The 17945-nt window shown below is 53.1% G+C and overlaps 7 non-coding genes across 7 annotated transcripts; all 7 read right to left on the minus strand.

The window, feature by feature from the left end:
• Positions 1-2417: 2417 nt before the first annotated feature.
• trnat-ugu (transfer RNA threonine (anticodon UGU)) lies at positions 2418-2490 on the minus strand. The gene has a single exon. It is a non-coding gene; the product is annotated as a tRNA-Thr (tRNA).
• A 1821-nt stretch (positions 2491-4311) lies between these two features.
• On the minus strand, positions 4312-4384 carry trnat-ugu (transfer RNA threonine (anticodon UGU)). The gene has a single exon. It is a non-coding gene; the product is annotated as a tRNA-Thr (tRNA).
• A 1819-nt stretch (positions 4385-6203) lies between these two features.
• Positions 6204-6276, minus strand: trnat-ugu (transfer RNA threonine (anticodon UGU)). The gene has a single exon. It is a non-coding gene; the product is annotated as a tRNA-Thr (tRNA).
• Positions 6277-8097: 1821 nt separating this feature from the next.
• Positions 8098-8170, minus strand: trnat-ugu (transfer RNA threonine (anticodon UGU)). The gene has a single exon. It is a non-coding gene; the product is annotated as a tRNA-Thr (tRNA).
• Positions 8171-12455: 4285 nt separating this feature from the next.
• trnat-ugu (transfer RNA threonine (anticodon UGU)) lies at positions 12456-12528 on the minus strand. Its single transcript has one exon. It is a non-coding gene; the product is annotated as a tRNA-Thr (tRNA).
• A 1821-nt stretch (positions 12529-14349) lies between these two features.
• Positions 14350-14422, minus strand: trnat-ugu (transfer RNA threonine (anticodon UGU)). Its single transcript has one exon. It is a non-coding gene; the product is annotated as a tRNA-Thr (tRNA).
• Positions 14423-16218: 1796 nt separating this feature from the next.
• trnat-ugu (transfer RNA threonine (anticodon UGU)) lies at positions 16219-16291 on the minus strand. The gene has a single exon. It is a non-coding gene; the product is annotated as a tRNA-Thr (tRNA).
• Between the last annotated feature and the right edge of the window lie 1654 nt (positions 16292-17945).

The following is a 17945-nucleotide window of genomic DNA, read 5'->3' on the forward strand; positions in this document are numbered from 1 at the left end:
CAAACCCACGCAGACTCTGGGCGAATGTGCAAACACGACACAGACAGTCCCCTAAAGCTGGAATCGTGACTGCGTCCCTAGTGCTGTGAGGCAGCAGTGCGAACACTGAGCGGCTAGTTGGGCGGAATGGCCTGTTTCCAAACTGGAGGGATTCTATGCTTCTGTGATAGCTGAGAATCACCGGGAGACATGATTGGGAATGGTCATTCGCGCTTGGAGTGACTGAGGTCAGCGATCTCAAACTTTAATCGGTTCAGCGATCTCAAACTTTAATCGGTGAACACACACAGCCCCGTTCTTTGCCTGCAGAAGAAAGAAGTTGCAGGAAAACCTGCTCACCTGGTCGGAGACGAGAAATGAAGGCGTTTCAGACATCAATTCCCAAAAGCAGCAGCTATCATCCAACAGGAGCGCCACCCGCCCCGCCGGTGGACGCTCGTGCTTCCAAGAAGCCGGTTGGACGACAAACGGGCGAGGAGCAATTTGAAGAACACAGCGCTCCTCAGCGTCATACCACAAGACTGAGAGGCCCAGTGAGATTTGAACTCACGACCTCTGGTTTACAAGACCAGTGCTCTAACCGCTGAGCTATGGAGCCAGGCGCCAGGTCGCTCAGCGGAACTTGGCTGACTGGTTAACACTGGCTGAGTCAGAACGCTTGGGACACAGGTTCCAATCGACCCTCGCGTCACCGTCTGAACGGTTTTGAACATTCTCCCCGTGGGTTTGCTCCGGCTGCTCCGTTTACAAAGAAGTGTAGCTTCTGCGGGATTGGCCACGCTTCATTGTCCCATTGTGTACGGTGATTGTGCGGGCTCGGTGGATTAGTCAGCATTCAATGTAGAATGATGCAGTGCGCGGAATGGGCCTGGTAGATTGCTCTCTGCAGGTCGGTGTTGACGAGATAAGAATATATGAGATTGGTGACAGTGTGGAAACAGGCCCTTCAGCCCAACAAGTCCAAACTGTTTCCAAACTGGAGGGATTCTGTGCTCCTGTGATATCTGAGAATCACCGGGAGACATCATCGGTCAGCGATCTCAAACTGAAATCGGTGAACACACACGGCCCCGTTCTTTGCCTGCAGAACAAAGAAGTTTTTGGATTTCAACTGAACGCTGTAAGTGACAAAAGCAGAAGTTGCAGGAAAGCTCAACTTGACAAAAGTAGCAGCTCTCAGTCCAACAGGGTTATTCGGGAGCGCGTCGCGTTCCTCTGGTGTTTGGGGGTGAAAACTCGCCCTTCCTCAGAAGCCGCTTGGACCATAAACAGGCGTTGAGCGATTCGAACATGGTACTCGTCAGTCGCATACCAAACATTGAAACTGACTGCGGGCTGGCCTGGCAAAGAGGATAAATGCGATGAGGCCCCAGTGAGATTTGAACTCACGCCCTCTGGTTTACGAGACCAGCGCTCTAACCGCTGAGCTATGGAGCCGGGCGAGCGGCCGCCGCGAACCTTTGGCTGATTGGGTAACAGCCCTCGCGTCACCGTCTGGACAGTTTGAACACTCTCTCTCCCCGTGCGCGCGTGGGTTTGCTCCGGCTGCTCCGGTTACAGAGATGTGCAGCTTCTGCGGGATTGGCCATGCTTCATTGTCCCATTGTGTACGGTGATTGTGCGGGCCCGATGGATTAGTCAGCATTCAATGTACAACGATGCAGTGTGCGGAATGGGTCTGGGTAGACTGCTCTCTGCAGGTCGGTGTTGACGAGATTAGAATAAATTAGATTGGCGACAGTGTGGAAACAGGCCCTTCAGCCCAACAAGTCCACATCAACCCACCCAGACCCGTTTCTCTCTGAATAATGTACCTACGACTAGGGGCAATTTAGAATGGCCAATTCACACGACTTGCACGTCTTTAGACAGTGGGAGCGAACCGGAGCAAACCCACGCAGACTCTGGGCGAATGTGCAAACACGACACAGACAGTCCCCTAAAGCTGGAATCGTGACTGCGTCCCTAGTGCTGTGAGGCAGCAGTGCGAACCACTGAGCGGCTAGTTGGGCGGAATGGCCTGTTTCCAACTGGAGGGATTCTATGCTTCTGTGATAGCTGAGAATCACCGGGAGACATGATTGGGAATGGTCATTCGGTCGCTTGGAGTGACTGAGGTCAGCGATCTCAAACTTTAATCGGTTCAGCGATCTCAAACTTTAATCGGTGAACACACACAGCCCGTTCTTTGCCTGCAGAAGAAAGAAGTTGCAGGAAAACCTGCTCACCTGGTCGGAGACGAGAAATGAGAGGCGTTTCAGACATCAATTCCCAAAAGCAGCAGCTATGAGTCCAACAGGAGCGCCACCCGCCCCGCCGGTGGACGCTCGTGCTTCCAAGAAGCCGGTTGGACGACAAACGGGCGAGGAGCAATTTGAAGAACACAGCGCTCCTCAGCGTCATACCACAAGACTGAGAGGCCCCAGTGAGATTTGAACTCACGACCTCTGGTTTACAAGACCAGTGCTCTAACCGCTGAGCTATGGAGCCAGGCGCCAGGTCGCTCAGCGGAACTTGGCTGACTGGTTAACACTGGCTGAGTCAGAACGCTTGGGACACAGGTTCCAATCGACCCTCGCGTCACCGTCTGAACGGTTTGAACATTCTCCCCGTGGGTTTGCTCCGGCTGCTCCGTTTACAAAGAAGTGTAGCTTCTGCGGGATTGGCCACGCTTCATTGTCCCATTGTGTACGGTGATTGTGCGGGCTCGGTGGATTAGTCAGCATTCAATGTAGAATGATGCAGTGCGCGGAATGGGCCTGGGTAGATTGCTCTCTGCAGGTCGGTGTTGACGAGATAAGAATATATGAGATTGGTGACAGTGTGGAAACAGGCCCTTCAGCCCAACAAGTCCAAACTGTTTCCAAACTGGAGGGATTCTGTGCTCCTGTGATATCTGAGAATCACCGGGAGACATCATCGGTCAGCGATCTCAAACTGAAATCGGTGAACACACACGGCCCCGTTCTTTGCCTGCAGAACAAAGAAGTTTTGGATTTCAACTGAACGCTGTAAGTGACAAAAGCAGAAGTTGCAGGAAAGCTCAACTTGACAAAAGTAGCAGCTCTCAGTCCAACAGGGTTATTCGGGAGCGCGTCGCGTACCTCTGGTGTTTGGGGGTGAAAACTCGCCCTTCCTCAGAAGCCGCTTGGACCATAAACAGGCGTTGAGCGATTCGAACATGGTACTCGTCAGTCGCATACCAAACATTGAAACTGACTGCGGGCTGGCCTGGCAAAGAGGATAAATGCGATGAGGCCCCAGTGAGATTTGAACTCACGCCCTCTGGTTTACGAGACCAGCGCTCTAACCGCTGAGCTATGGAGCCGGGCGAGCGGCCGCCGCGAACCTTTGGCTGATTGGGTAACAGCCCTCGCGTCACCGTCTGGACAGTTTGAACACTCTCTCTCCCCGTGCGCGCGTGGGTTTGCTCCGGCTGCTCCGGTTACAGAGATGTGCAGCTTCTGCGGGATTGGCCATGCTTCATTGTCCCATTGTGTACGGTGATTGTGCGGGCTCGATGGATTAGTCAGCATTCAATGTACAACGATGCAGTGTGCGGAATGGGTCTGGGTAGACTGCTCTCTGCAGGTCGGTGTTGACGAGATTAGAATAAATTAGATTGGCGACAGTGTGGAAACAGGCCCTTCAGCCCAACAAGTCCACATCAACCCACCCAGACCCGTTTCTCTCTGAATAATGTACCTACGACTAGGGGCAATTTAGAATGGCCAATTCACACGACTTGCACGTCTTTAGACAGTGGGAGCGAACCGGAGCAAACCCACGCAGACTCTGGGCGAATGTGCAAACACGACACAGACAGTCCCCTAAAGCTGGAATCGTGACTGCGTCCCTAGTGCTGTGAGGCAGCAGTGCGAACCACTGAGCGGCTAGTTGGGCGGAATGGCCTGTTTCCAAACTGGAGGGATTCTATGCTTCTGTGATAGCTGAGAATCACCGGGAGACATGATTGGGAATGGTCATTCGGTCGCTTGGAGTGACTGAGGTCAGCGATCTCAAACTTTAATCGGTTCAGCGATCTCAAACTTTAATCGGTGAACACACACAGCCCGTTCTTTGCCTGCAGAAGAAAGAAGTTGCAGGAAAACCTGCTCACCTGGTCGGAGACGAGAAATGAGAGGCGTTTCAGACATCAATTCCCAAAAGCAGCAGCTATGAGTCCAACAGGAGCGCCACCCCGCCCCCGCCGGTGGACGCTCGTGCTTCCAAGAAGCCGGTTGGACGACAAACGGGCGAGGAGCAATTTGAAGAACACAGCGCTCCTCAGCGTCATACCACAAGACTGAGAGGCCCCAGTGAGATTTGAACTCACGACCTCTGGTTTACAAGACCAGTGCTCTAACCGCTGAGCTATGGAGCCAGGCGCCAGGTCGCTCAGCGGAACTTGGCTGACTGGTTAACACTGGCTGAGTCAGAACGCTTGGGACACAGGTTCCAATCGACCCTCGCGTCACCGTCTGAACGGTTTGAACATTCTCCCCGTGGGTTTGCTCCGGCTGCTCCGTTTACAAAGAAGTGTAGCTTCTGCGGGATTGGCCACGCTTCATTGTCCCATTGTGTACGGTGATTGTGCGGGCTCGGTGGATTAGTCAGCATTCAATGTAGAATGATGCAGTGCGCGGAATGGGCCTGGGTAGATTGCTCTCTGCAGGTCGGTGTGACGAGATAAGAATATATGAGATTGGTGACAGTGTGGAAACAGGCCCTTCAGCCCAACAAGTCCAAACTGTTTCCAAACTGGAGGGATTCTGTGCTCCTGTGATATCTGAGAATCACCGGGAGACATCATCGGTCAGCGATCTCAAACTGAAATCGGTGAACACACACGGCCCCGTTCTTTGCCTGCAGAACAAAGAAGTTTTTGGATTTCAACTGAACGCTGTAAGTGACAAAAGCAGAAGTTGCAGGAAAGCTCAACTTGACAAAAGTAGCAGCTCTCAGTCCAACAGGGTTATTCGGGAGCGCGTCGCGTTCCTCTGGTGTTTGGGGGTGAAAACTCGCCCTTCCTCAGAAGCCGCTTGGACCATAAACAGGCGTTGAGCGATTCGAACATGGTACTCGTCAGTCGCATACCAAACATTGAAACTGACTGCGGGCTGGCCTGGCAAAGAGGATAAATGCGATGAGGCCCCAGTGAGATTTGAACTCACGCCCTCTGGTTTACGAGACCAGCGCTCTAACCGCTGAGCTATGGAGCCGGGCGAGCGGCCGCCGCGAACCTTTGGCTGATTGGGTAACAGCCCTCGCGTCACCGTCTGGACAGTTTGAACACTCTCTCTCCCCGTGCGCGCGTGGGTTTGCTCCGGCTGCTCCGGTTACAGAGATGTGCAGCTTCTGCGGGATTGGCCATGCTTCATTGTCCCATTGTGTACGGTGATTGTGCGGGCCCGATGGATTAGTCAGCATTCAATGTACAACGATGCAGTGTGCGGAATGGGTCTGGGTAGACTGCTCTCTGCAGGTCGGTGTTGACGAGATTAGAATAAATTAGATTGGCGACAGTGTGGAAACAGGCCCTTCAGCCCAACAAGTCCACATCAACCCACCCAGACCCGTTTCTCTCTGAATAATGTACCTACGACTAGGGGCAATTTAGAATGGCCAATTCACACGACTTGCACGTCTTTAGACAGTGGGAGCGAACCGGAGCAAACCCACGCAGACTCTGGGCGAATGTGCAAACACGACACAGACAGTCCCCTAAAGCTGGAATCGTGACTGCGTCCCTAGTGCTGTGAGGCAGCAGTGCGAACCACTGAGCGGCTAGTTGGGCGGAATGGCCTGTTTCCAAACTGGAGGGATTCTATGCTTCTGTGATAGCTGAGAATCACCGGGAGACATGATTGGGAATGGTCATTCGGTCGCTTGGAGTGACTGAGGTCAGCGATCTCAAACTTTAATCGGTTCAGCGATCTCAAACTTTAATCGGTGAACACACACAGCCCCGTTCTTTGCCTGCAGAAGAAAGAAGTTGCAGGAAAACCTGCTCACCTGGTCGGAGACGAGAAATGAGAGGCGTTTCAGACATCAATTCCCAAAAGCAGCAGCTATGAGTCCAACAGGAGCGCCACCCGCCCCGCCGGTGGACGCTCGTGCTTCCAAGAAGCCGGTTGGACGACAACGGGCGAGGAGCAATTTGAAGAACACAGCGCTCCTCAGCGTCATACCACAAGACTGAGAGGCCCCAGTGAGATTTGAACTCACGACCTCTGGTTTACAAGACCAGTGCTCTAACCGCTGAGCTATGGAGCCAGGCGCCAGGTCGCTCAGCGGAACTTGGCTGACTGGTTAACACTGGCTGAGTCAGAACGCTTGGGACACAGGTTCCAATCGACCCTCGCGTCACCGTCTGAACGGTTTGAACATTCTCCCCGTGGGTTTGCTCCGGCTGCTCCGTTTACAAAGAAGTGTAGCTTCTGCGGGATTGGCCACGCTTCATTGTCCCATTGTGTACGGTGATTGTGCGGGCTCGGTGGATTAGTCAGCATTCAATGTAGAATGATGCAGTGCGCGGAATGGGCCTGGGTAGATTGCTCTCTGCAGGTCGGTGTTGACGAGATAAGAATATATGAGATTGGTGACAGTGTGGAAACAGGCCCTTCAGCCCAACAAGTCCAAACTGTTTCCAAACTGGAGGGATTCTGTGCTCCTGTGATATCTGAGAATCACCGGGAGACATCATCGGTCAGCGATCTCAAACTGAAATCGGTGAACACACACGGCCCCGTTCTTTGCCTGCAGAACAAAGAAGTTTTTGGATTTCAACTGAACGCTGTAAGTGACAAAAGCAGAAGTTGCAGGAAAGCTCAACTTGACAAAAGTAGCAGCTCTCAGTCCAACAGGGTTATTCGGGAGCGCGTCGCGTACCTCTGGTGTTTGGGGGTGAAAACTCGCCCTTCCTCAGAAGCCGCTTGGACCATAAACAGGCGTTGAGCGATTCGAACATGGTACTCGTCAGTCGCATACCAAACATTGAAACTGACTGCGGGCTGGCCTGGCAAAGAGGATAAATGCGATGAGGCCCCAGTGAGATTTGAACTCACGCCCTCTGGTTTACGAGACCAGCGCTCTAACCGCTGAGCTATGGAGCCGGGCGAGCGGCCGCCGCGAACCTTTGGCTGATTGGGTAACAGCCCTCGCGTCACCGTCTGGACAGTTTGAACACTCTCTCTCCCCGTGCGCGCGTGGGTTTGCTCCGGCTGCTCCGGTTACAGAGATGTGCAGCTTCTGCGGGATTGGCCATGCTTCATTGTCCCATTGTGTACGGTGATTGTGCGGGCCCGATGGATTAGTCAGCATTCAATGTACAACGATGCAGTGTGCGGAATGGGTCTGGGTAGACTGCTCTCTGCAGGTCGGTGTTGACGAGATTAGAATAAATTAGATTGGCGACAGTGTGGAAACAGGCCCTTCAGCCCAACAAGTCCACATCAACCCACCCAGACCCGTTTCTCTCTGAATAATGTACCTACGACTAGGGGCAATTTAGAATGGCCAATTCACACGACTTGCACGTCTTTAGACAGTGGGAGCGAACCGGAGCAAACCCACGCAGACTCTGGGCGAATGTGCAAACACGACACAGACAGTCCCCTAAAGCTGGAATCGTGACTGCGTCCCTAGTGCTGTGAGGCAGCAGTGCGAACCACTGAGCGGCTAGTTGGGCGGAATGGCCTGTTTCCAAACTGGAGGGATTCTATGCTTCTGTGATAGCTGAGAATCACCGGGAGACATGATTGGGAATGGTCATTCGGTCGCTTGGAGTGACTGAGGTCAGCGATCTCAAACTTTAATCGGTTCAGCGATCTCAAACTTTAATCGGTGAACACACACAGCCCCGTTCTTTGCCTGCAGAAGAAAGAAGTTGCAGGAAAACCTGCTCACCTGGTCGGAGACGAGAAATGAGAGGCGTTTCAGACATCAATTCCCAAAAGCAGCAGCTATGAGTCCAACAGGAGCGCCACCCGCCCCGCCGGTGGACGCTCGTGCTTCCAAGAAGCCGGTTGGACGACAAACGGGCGAGGAGCAATTTGAAGAACACAGCGCTCCTCAGCGTCATACCACAAGACTGAGAGGCCCCAGTGAGATTTGAACTCACGACCTCTGGTTTACAAGACCAGTGCTCTAACCGCTGAGCTATGGAGCCAGGCGCCAGGTCGCTCAGCGGAACTTGGCTGACTGGTTAACACTGGCTGAGTCAGAACGCTTGGGACACAGGTTCCAATCGACCCTCGCGTCACCGTCTGAACGGTTTGAACATTCTCCCCGTGGGTTTGCTCCGGCTGCTCCGTTTACAAAGAAGTGTAGCTTCTGCGGGATTGGCCACGCTTCATTGTCCCATTGTGTACGGTGATTGTGCGGGCTCGGTGGATTAGTCAGCATTCAATGTAGAATGATGCAGTGCGCGGAATGGGCCTGGGTAGATTGCTCTCTGCAGGTCGGTGTTGACGAGATAAGAATATATGAGATTGGTGACAGTGTGGAAACAGGCCCTTCAGCCCAACAAGTCCAAACTGTTTCCAAACTGGAGGGATTCTGTGCTCCTGTGATATCTGAGAATCACCGGGAGACATCATCGGTCAGCGATCTCAAACTGAAATCGGTGAACACACACGGCCCCGTTCTTTGCCTGCAGAACAAAGAAGTTTTTGGATTTCAACTGAACGCTGTAAGTGACAAAAGCAGAAGTTGCAGGAAAGCTCAACTTGACAAAAGTAGCAGCTCTCAGTCCAACAGGGTTATTCGGGAGCGCGTCGCGTTCCTCTGGTGTTTGGGGGTGAAAACTCGCCCTTCCTCAGAAGCCGCTTGGACCATAAACAGGCGTTGAGCGATTCGAACATGGTACTCGTCAGTCGCATACCAAACATTGAAACTGACTGCGGGCTGGCCTGGCAAAGAGGATAAATGCGATGAGGCCCCAGTGAGATTTGAACTCACGCCCTCTGGTTTACGAGACCAGCGCTCTAACCGCTGAGCTATGGAGCCGGGCGAGCGGCCGCCGCGAACCTTTGGCTGATTGGGTAACAGCCCTCGCGTCACCGTCTGGACAGTTTGAACACTCTCTCTCCCCGTGCGCGCGTGGGTTTGCTCCGGCTGCTCCGGTTACAGAGATGTGCAGCTTCTGCGGGATTGGCCACGCTTCATTGTCCCATTGTGTACGGTGATTGTGCGGGCCCGATGGATTAGTCAGCATTCAATGTACAACGATGCAGTGTGCGGAATGGGTCTGGGTAGACTGCTCTCTGCAGGTCGGTGTTGACGAGATTAGAATAAATTAGATTGGCGACAGTGTGGAAACAGGCCCTTCAGCCCAACAAGTCCACATCAACCCACCCAGACCCGTTTCTCTCTGAATAATGTACCTACGACTAGGGGCAATTTAGAATGGCCAATTCACACGACTTGCACGTCTTTAGACAGTGGAGCGAACCGGAGCAAACCCACGCAGACTCTGGGCGAATGTGCAAACACGACACAGACAGTCCCCTAAAGCTGGAATCGTGACTGCGTCCCTAGTGCTGTGAGGCAGCAGTGCGAACCACTGAGCGGCGAGTTGGGCGGAATGGCCTGTTTCCAAACTGGAGGGATTCTATGCTTCTGTGATAGCTGAGAATCACCGGGAGACATGATTGGGAATGGTCATTCGGTCGCTTGGAGTGACTGAGGTCAGCGATCTCAAACTTTAATCGGTTCAGCGATCTCAAACTTTAATCGGTGAACACACACAGCCCCGTTCTTTGCCTGCAGAAGGAAGAAGTTGCAGGAAAACCTGCTCACCTGGTCGGAGACGAGAAATGAGAGGCGTTTCAGACATCAATTCCCAAAAGCAGCAGCTATGAGTCCAACAGGAGCGCCACCCGCCCCGCCGGTGGACGCTCGTGCTTCCAAGAAGCCGGTTGGACGACAAACGGGCGAGGAGCAATTTGAAGAACACAGCGCTCCTCAGCATCATACCACAAGACTACGAGGCCCCAGTGAGATTTGAACTCACGATCTCTGTTTTACAAGACCAGTGCTCTAACCGCTGAGCTATGGAGCCAGGCGCCAGGTCGCTCAGCGGAACTTGGCTGACTGGTTAACACTGGCTGAGTCAGAACGCTTGGGACACAGGTTCCAATCGACCCTCGCGTCACCGTCTGAACGGTTTGAACATTCTCCCCGTGGGTTTGCTCCGGCTGCTCCGTTTACAAAGAAGTGTAGCTTCTGCGGGATTGGCCACGCTTCATTGTCCCATTGTGTACGGTGATTGTGCGGGCTCGGTGGATTAGTCAGCATTCAATGTAGAATGATGCAGTGCGCGGAATGGGCCTGGTAGATTGCTCTCTGCAGGTCGGTGTTGACGAGATAAGAATATATGAGATTGGTGACAGTGTGGAAACAGGCCCTTCAGCCCAACAAGTCCAAACTGTTTCCAAACTGGAGGGATTCTGTGCTCCTGTGATATCTGAGAATCACCGGGAGACATAATCGGTCAGCGATCTCAAACTGAAATCGGTGAACACACACGGCCCCGTTCTTTGCCTGCAGAACAAAGAAGTTTTGGATTTCAACTGAACGCTGTAAGTGACAAAAGCAGAAGTTGCAGGAAAGCTCAACTTGACAAAAGTAGCAGCTCTCAGTCCAACAGGGTTATTCGGGAGCGCGTCTCGTTCCTCTGGTGTTTGGGGGTGAAAACTCGCCCTTCCTAAGAAGCCGCTTGGGACACAGGTTCCAATCGACCCTCGCGTCACCGTCTGAACGGTTTGAACATTCTCCCCGTGGGTTTGCTCCGGCTGCTCCGTTTACAAAGAAGTGTAGCTTCTGCGGGATTGGCCACGCTTCATTGTCCCATTGTGTACGGTGATTGTGCGGGCTCGGTGGATTAGTCAGCATTCAATGTAGAATGATGCAGTGCGCGGAATGGGCCTGGTAGATTGCTCTCTGCAGGTCGGTGTTGACGAGATAAGAATATATGAGATTGGTGACAGTGTGGAAACAGGCCCTTCAGCCCAACAAGTCCAAACTGTTTCCAAACTGGAGGGATTCTGTGCTCCTGTGATATCTGAGAATCACCGGGAGACATCATCGGTCAGCGATCTCAAACTGAAATCGGTGAACACACACGGCCCCGTTCTTTGCCTGCAGAACAAAGAAGTTTTTGGATTTCAACTGAACGCTGTAAGTGACAAAAGCAGAAGTTGCAGGAAAGCTCAACTTGACAAAAGTAGCAGCTCTCAGTCCAACAGGGTTATTCGGGAGCGCGTCGCGTTCCTCTGGTGTTTGGGGGTGAAAACTCGCCCTTCCTCAGAAGCCGCTTGGACCATAAACAGGCGTTGAGCGATTCGAACATGGTACTCGTCAGTCGCATACCAAACATTGAAACTGACTGCGGGCTGGCCTGGCAAAGAGGATAAATGCGATGAGGCCCCAGTGAGATTTGAACTCACGCCCTCTGGTTTACGAGACCAGCGCTCTAACCGCTGAGCTATGGAGCCGGGCGAGCGGCCGCCGCGAACCTTTGGCTGATTGGGTAACAGCCCTCGCGTCACCGTCTGGACAGTTTGAACACTCTCTCTCCCCGTGCGCGCGTGGGTTTGCTCCGGCTGCTCCGGTGACAGAGATGTGCAGCTTCTGCGGGATTGGCCATGCTTCATTGTCCCATTGTGTACGGTGATTGTGCGGGCCCGATGGATTAGTCAGCATTCAATGTACAACGATGCAGTGTGCGGAATGGGTCTGGGTAGACTGCTCTCTGCAGGTCGGTGTTGACGAGATTAGAATAAATTAGATTGGCGACAGTGTGGAAACAGGCCCTTCAGCCCAACAAGTCCACATCAACCCACCCAGACCCGTTTCTCTCTGAATAATGTACCTACGACTAGGGGCAATTTAGAATGGCCAATTCACACGACTTGCACGTCTTTAGACAGTGGGAGCGAACCGGAGCAAACCCACGCAGACTCTGGGCGAATGTGCAAACACGACACAGACAGTCCCCTAAAGCTGGAATCGTGACTGCGTCCCTAGTGCTGTGAGGCAGCAGTGCGAACCACTGAGCGGCTAGTTGGGCGGAATGGCCTGTTTCCAAACTGGAGGGATTCTATGCTTCTGTGATAGCTGAGAATCACCGGGAGACATGATTGGGAATGGTCATTCGGTCGCTTGGAGTGACTGAGGTCAGCGATCTCAAACTTTAATCGGTGAACACACACAGCCCCGTTCTTTGCCTGCAGAAGAAAGAAGTTGCAGGAAAACCTGCTCACCTGGTCGGAGACGAGAAATGAGAGGCGTTTCAGACATCAATTCCCAAAAGCAGCAGCTAGGAGTCCAACAGGAGCGCCACCCGCCCCGCCGGTGGACGCTCGTGCTTCCAAGAAGCCGGTTGGACGACAAACGGGCGAGGAGCAATTTGAAGAACACAGCGCTCCTCAGCGTCATACCACAAGACTGAGAGGCCCCAGTGAGATTTGAACTCACGACCTCTGGTTTACAAGACCAGTGCTCTAACCGCTGAGCTATGGAGCCAGGCGCCAGGTTGCTCAGCGGAACTTGGCTGACTGGTTAACACTGGCTGAGTCAGAACGCTTGGGACACAGGTTCCAATCGACCCTCGCGTCACCGTCTGAACGGTTTGAACATTCTCCCCGTGGGTTTGCTCCGGCTGCTCCGTTTACAAAGAAGTGTAGCTTCTGCGGGATTGGCCACGCTTCATTGTCCCATTGTGTACGGTGATTGTGCGGGCTCGGTGGATTAGTCAGCATTCAATGTAGAATGATGCAGTGCGCGGAATGGGCCTGGGTAGATTGCTCTCTGCAGGTCGGTGTTGACGAGATAAGAATATATGAGATTGGTGACAGTGTGGAAACAGGCCCTTCAGCCCAACAAGTCCAAACTGTTTCCAAACTGGAGGGATTCTGTGCTCCTGTGATATCTGAGAATCACCGGGAGACATAATCGGTCAGCGATCTCAAACTGAAATCGGTGAACACACACGGCCCCGTTCTTTGCCTGCAGAACAAAGAAGTTTTTGGATTTCAACTGAACGCTGTAAGTGACAAAAGCAGAAGTTGCAGGAAAGCTCAACTTGACAAAAGTAGCAGCTCTCAGTCCAACAGGGTTATTCGGGAGCGCGTCTCGTACCTCTGGTGTTTGGGGGTGAAAACTCGCCCTTCCTCAGAAGCCGCTTGGACCATAAACAGGCGTTGAGCGATTCGAACATGGTACTCGTCAGTCGCATACCAAACATTGAAACTGACTGCGGGCTGGCCTGGCAAAGAGGATAAATGCGATGAGGCCCCAGTGAGATTTGAACTCACGCCCTCTGGTTTACGAGACCAGCGCTCTAACCGCTGAGCTATGGAGCCGGGCGAGCGGCCGCCGCGAACCTTTGGCTGATTGGGTAACAGCCCTCGCGTCACCGTCTGGACAGTTTGAACACTCTCTCTCCCCGTGCGCGCGTGGGTTTGCTCCGGCTGCTCCGGTTACAGAGATGTGCAGCTTCTGCGGGATTGGCCACGCTTCATTGTCCCATTGTGTACGGTGATTGTGCGGGCCCGATGGATTAGTCAGCATTCAATGTACAACGATGCAGTGTGCGGAATGGGTCTGGGTAGACTGCTCTCTGCAGGTCGGTGTTGACGAGATTAGAATAAATTAGATTGGCGACAGTGTGGAAACAGGCCCTTCAGCCCAACAAGTCCACATCAACCCACCCAGACCCGTTTCTCTCTGAATAATGTACCTACGACTAGGGGCAATTTAGAATGGCCAATTCACACGACTTGCACGTCTTTAGACAGTGGGAGCGAACCGGAGCAAACCCACGCAGACTCTGGGCGAATGTGCAAACACGACACAGACAGTCCCCTAAAGCTGGAATCGTGACTGCGTCCCTAGTGCTGTGAGGCAGCAGTGCGAACCACTGAGCGGCGAGTTGGGCGGAATGGCCTGTTTCCAAACTGGAGGGATTCTATGCTTCTGTGATAGCTGAGAATCACCGGGAGACATGATTGGGAATGGTCATTCGGTCGCTTGGAGTGACTGAGGTCAGCGATCTCAAACTTTAATCGGTTCAGCGATCTCAAACTTTAATCGGTGAACACACACAGCCCCGTTCTTTGCCTGCAGAAGGAAGAAGTTGCAGGAAAACCTGCTCACCTGGTCGGAGACGAGAAATGAGAGGCGTTTCAGACATCAATTCCCAAAAGCAGCAGCTATGAGTCCAACAGGAGCGCCACCCGCCCCGCCGGTGGACGCTCGTGCTTCCAAGAAGCCGGTTGGACGACAAACGGGCGAGGAGCAATTTGAACAACACAGCGCTCCTCAGCATCATACCACAAGACTACGAGGCCCCAGTGAGATTTGAACTCACGACCTCTGGTTTACAAGACCAGTGCTCTAACCGCTGAGCTATGGAGCCAGGCGCCAGGTTGCTCAGCGGAACTTGGCTGACTGGTTAACACTGGCTGAGTCAGAACGCTTGGGACACAGGTTCCAATCGACCCTCGCGTCACCGTCTGAACGGTTTGAACATTCTCCCCGTGGGTTTGCTCCGGCTGCTCCGTTTACAAAGAAGTGTAGCTTCTGCGGGATTGGCCACGCTTCATTGTCCCATTGTGTACGGTGATTGTGCGGGCTCGGTGGATTAGTCAGCATTCAATGTAGAATGATGCAGTGCGCGGAATGGGCCTGGGTAGATTGCTCTCTGCAGGTCGGTGTTGACGAGATAAGAATATATGAGATTGGTGACAGTGTGGAAACAGGCCCTTCAGCCCAACAAGTCCAAACTGTTTCCAAACTGGAGGGATTCTGTGCTCCTGTGATATCTGAGAATCACCGGGAGACATCATCGGTCAGCGATCTCAAACTGAAATCGGTGAACACACACGGCCCCGTTCTTTGCCTGCAGAACAAAGAAGTTTTTGGATTTCAACTGAACGCTGTAAGTGACAAAAGCAGAAGTTGCAGGAAAGCTCAACTTGACAAAAGTAGCAGCTCTCAGTCCAACAGGGTTATTCGGGAGCGCGTCGCGTTCCTCTGGTGTTTGGGGGTGAAAACTCGCCCTTCCTCAGAAGCCGCTTGGACCATAAACAGGCGTTGAGCGATTCGAACATGGTACTCGTCAGTCGCATACCAAACATTGAAACTGACTGCGGGCTGGCCTGGCAAAGAGGATAAATGCGATGAGGCCCCAGTGAGATTTGAACTCACGCCCTCTGGTTTACGAGACCAGCGCTCTAACCGCTGAGCTATGGAGCCGGGCGAGCGGCCGCCGCGAACCTTTGGCTGATTGGGTAACAGCCCTCGCGTCACCGTCTGGACAGTTTGAACACTCTCTCTCCCCGTGCGCGCGTGGGTTTGCTCCGGCTGCTCCGGTGACAGAGATGTGCAGCTTCTGCGGGATTGGCCATGCTTCATTGTCCCATTGTGTACGGTGATTGTGCGGGCCCGATGGATTAGTCAGCATTCAATGTACAACGATGCAGTGTGCGGAATGGGTCTGGGTAGACTGCTCTCTGCAGGTCGGTGTTGACGAGATTAGAATAAATTAGATTGGCGACAGTGTGGAAACAGGCCCTTCAGCCCAACAAGTCCACATCAACCCACCCAGACCCGTTTCTCTCTGAATAATGTACCTACGACTAGGGGCAATTTAGAATGGCCAATTCACACGACTTGCACGTCTTTAGACAGTGGGAGCGAACCGGAGCAAACCCACGCAGACTCTGGGCGAATGTGCAAACACGACACAGACAGTCCCCTAAAGCTGGAATCGTGACTGCGTCCCTAGTGCTGTGAGGCAGCAGTGCGAACCACTGAGCGGCTAGTTGGGCGGAATGGCCTGTTTCCAAACTGGAGGGATTCTATGCTTCTGTGATAGCTGAGAATCACCGGGAGACATGATTGGGAATGGTCATTCGGTCGCTTGGAGTGACTGAGGTCAGCGATCTCAAACTTTAATCGGTGAACACACACAGCCCCGTTCTTTGCCTGCAGAAGAAAGAAGTTGCAGGAAAACCTGCTCACCTGGTCGGAGACGAGAAATGAGAGGCGTTTCAGACATCAATTCCCAAAAGCAGCAGCTAGGAGTCCAACAGGAGCGCCACCCGCCCCGCCGGTGGACGCTCGTGCTTCCAAGAAGCCGGTTGGACGACAAACGGGCGAGGAGCAATTTGAAGAACACAGCGCTCCTCAGCGTCATACCACAAGACTGAGAGGCCCCAGTGAGATTTGAACTCACGACCTCTGGTTTACAAGACCAGTGCTCTAACCGCTGAGCTATGGAGCCAGGCGCCAGGTTGCTCAGCGGAACTTGGCTGACTGGTTAACACTGGCTGAGTCAGAACGCTTGGGACACAGGTTCCAATCGACCCTCGCGTCACCGTCTGAACGGTTTGAACATTCTCCCCGTGGGTTTGCTCCGGCTGCTCCGTTTACAAAGAAGTGTAGCTTCTGCGGGATTGGCCACGCTTCATTGTCCCATTGTGTACGGTGATTGTGCGGGCTCGGTGGATTAGTCAGCATTCAATGTAGAATGATGCAGTGCGCGGAATGGGCCTGGGTAGATTGCTCTCTGCAGGTCGGTGTTGACGAGATAAGAATATATGAGATTGGTGACAGTGTGGAAACAGGCCCTTCAGCCCAACAAGTCCAAACTGTTTCCAAACTGGAGGGATTCTGTGCTCCTGTGATATCTGAGAATCACCGGGAGACATAATCGGTCAGCGATCTCAAACTGAAATCGGTGAACACACACGGCCCCGTTCTTTGCCTGCAGAACAAAGAAGTTTTTGGATTTCAACTGAACGCTGTAAGTGACAAAAGCAGAAGTTGCAGGAAAGCTCAACTTGACAAAAGTAGCAGCTCTCAGTCCAACAGGGTTATTCGGGAGCGCGTCGCGTTCCTCTGGTGTTTGGGGGTGAAAACTCGCCCTTCCTCAGAAGCCGCTTGGACCATAAACAGGCGTTGAGCGATTCGAACATGGTACTCGTCAGTCGCATACCAAACATTGAAACTGACTGCGGGCTGGCCTGGCAAAGAGGATAAATGCGATGAGGCCCCAGTGAGATTTGAACTCACGCCCTCTGGTTTACGAGACCAGCGCTCTAACCGCTGAGCTATGGAGCCGGGCGAGCGGCCGCCGCGAACCTTTGGCTGATTGGGTAACAGCCCTCGCGTCACCGTCTGGACAGTTTGAACACTCTCTCTCCCCGTGCGCGCGTGGGTTTGCTCCGGCTGCTCCGGTTACAGAGATGTGCAGCTTCTGCGGGATTGGCCATGCTTCATTGTCCCATTGTGTACGGTGATTGTGCGGGCCCGATGGATTAGTCAGCATTCAATGTACAACGATGCAGTGTGCGGAATGGGTCTGGGTAGACTGCTCTCTGCAGGTCGGTGTTGACGAGATTAGAATAAATTAGATTGGCGACAGTGTGGAAACAGGCCCTTCAGCCCAACAAGTCCACATCAACCCACCCAGACCCGTTTCTCTCTGAATAATGTACCTACGACTAGGGGCAATTTAGAATGGCCAATTCACACGACTTGCACGTCTTTAGACAGTGGGAGCGAACCGGAGCAAACCCACGCAGACTCTGGGCGAATGTGCAAACACGACACAGACAGTCCCCTAAAGCTGGAATCGTGACTGCGTCCCTAGTGCTGTGAGGCAGCAGTGCGAACCACTGAGCGGCGAGTTGGGCGGAATGGCCTGTTTCCCAACTGGAGGGATTCTATGCTTCTGTGATAGCTGAGAATCACCGGGAGACATGATTGGGAATGGTCATTCGGTCGCTTGGAGTGACTGAGGTCAGCGATCTCAAACTTTAATCGGTTCAGCGATCTCAAACTTTAATCGGTGAACACACACAGCCCCGTTCTTTGCCTGCAGAAGGAAGAAGTTGCAGGAAAACCTGCTCACCTGGTCGGAGACGAGAAATGAG

Source organism: Hemiscyllium ocellatum, unplaced genomic scaffold (genome assembly GCF_020745735.1).
Source record: "Hemiscyllium ocellatum isolate sHemOce1 unplaced genomic scaffold, sHemOce1.pat.X.cur. scaffold_2817_pat_ctg1, whole genome shotgun sequence".
NCBI lineage: Eukaryota > Metazoa > Chordata > Chondrichthyes > Orectolobiformes > Hemiscylliidae > Hemiscyllium > Hemiscyllium ocellatum.